Raw genomic sequence first — 2129 nt, forward strand, 5'->3', positions numbered from 1 at the left:
AAGCCAGTGACCAAAAAATAAACCTCTCCAATAGCAAACTCCATCTGAGCCCTCCTTTGGCCTATCAGGTCCTATTTTCTCAAAGACCAGATCTATAAATCCAAATACGCAATGTGGGGACCCAGCAAGAGGGCTCAGTTTCAGAAGAAATTCTGTAGCCCTGCCAAGAACTCCAGGTTTAAATTGCTGGTTTTAACATTCAAGGCCGAACATTTGAGGAAACCTATGTTCCAGGATCACCACATACATATTTGGCAGAAATCCCTATGACTGCAATTTTTAGGGAACAGCAGCATTCGGGGTCACTGACCCTGAAACATACGAAGGATCTCCAAAAGGTTTCCGCCTTTTTTTTTTTTGGACACTATTTATTAACTATCTCAATAGCAAATTACATCACTACCTGCAAGGTGAAGTCACATGATATTTTATGACACGCCCTCTTACTTCTTGTGGTAAGAGCGGATAGCATAACTGGTTTTAAGAAAGGTTTGGACAAGTTCCTGGAGGAAAAGTCCATAGTCTGTTATTGAGAAAGACACTGCTTGGCCTGGATCAGTAGCAAGGAATGTTGCTATTCTTTGGGTTTTGGCCAGGTACTAGTGACCTGGATTGGCTACTGGGCTTGATTGACCCTCGGTCTGACCCAGTAAGGCTATTCTTAAGCTCTTATTTCCCCGCAAAAATATTAAAGTGCGGAAACTTTTTGAAGAACCCTCATAGAATAAGCCCTCCCCCCCCCCAACTGTATTATCTTTTAGAAAAAAAGTTTGAAAACCTAATATTGAATGCATTTATTGGTCTTGTTCATAATTTAAGGATCCTTTTACTAAGCGCATCTTTGCTTGGGTTTTTCCCCATGCATTAAGGCCATTTTTGCTGCAATTGTAAAGTGGCCGGTTTTAATAGCCATGAGTTAATGTTGTGGTCACTTAAAAACAATTACCACGTGAGCACTTACCCCACCCATTCTTGCAGGCTCACATTGTATTTCCATACTGCATTAAAATAGATGCACTGTTTAGCCTAGGAATCCTCTCTCTCTCTGTCCCCCCATTTCAAGTTGCATCAGGCATGCGTTTGCTACTTATGCAGCTTAATTAAAGGGCTCCTTAATCTATTCTGCGTAATTTAATTGTACATCCTACTATTTGTTTGGGGGGGGGTTTTGTGTGTCGTGAACCATTTTGAATGGACTTGCTCCAAAAGATGGCCTAAACTTCATAACTAAAATCAAAGTAAGTCTCTCAAGAAATACCATAAAACTCTAGAAAGCACACAAATGAGAAATGAAGATGCGTTGTCAAGGATGGATTTTGTATATGGCTTTATCAGTTAGTGCAGCATTTCCCAAGTCAGCCCTGAAGGACCCATTTACCAGTCAGGTTTTCAGGATATCCACAATGAATATGCAAGAAATTGATTTGCATATGCTGCCTCCACTGTATGCAAATCTTTCTCATGCATATTTATTGTGGATATTCTGAAAAATTGTAATGGCAAAGGGGTACTCCAGGAAAGACTCCTAGCGAATGGACACATGAACAGGTCAATTTAATGCTTTGATACAAATGGTTAGAAAATGACACTGTCACCGTCCTCATCCCTGTGGGAAACCATCCCGTGTCATTCCTTAGTGTCTATCTCAACCTCAGTCTTCAATGCAAGAAATCAAAACCCTGCTGTTCAAGAAATCCTTGAAGACAAACTTCCCAATTCTCTGAAGCAACCCGCTCTACTCTTCAATTCCTCTGGAAATGGCCAGATAACTCTTTTTGTAATCCGCCTTGAACCGCAAGGTAATGGTGGAATAGAAATCACTAATGTAATGTAATGCAAGGCTTGAGGATCAGTGGCTGGGCCTATTCTGACTCTGATTCTTATGTGAGTCAAGTATAGGACAATGAAGCCATTGTGACATCACTGATGAGGCTTTATGACATCACAATCTCAACTCTGTAATGTTGCTACTCTTTGGGTTTCTGCCAGGCACTTGGGACCTGAATTGGCCACGGTTGGAAACTGGGCTTGATGGACCTTCGGTCTGTCCCACTAAGGCAACGCTTATGGTCTTATGTTCTAACCATCCAGTGTCCATCTCAACCAGCATTCTTCAATGCAAGGCTTGA

This window comes from Geotrypetes seraphini, chromosome 16 (genome assembly GCF_902459505.1).
Source record: "Geotrypetes seraphini chromosome 16, aGeoSer1.1, whole genome shotgun sequence".
Classification (NCBI taxonomy): Eukaryota; Metazoa; Chordata; class Amphibia; order Gymnophiona; family Dermophiidae; genus Geotrypetes; species Geotrypetes seraphini.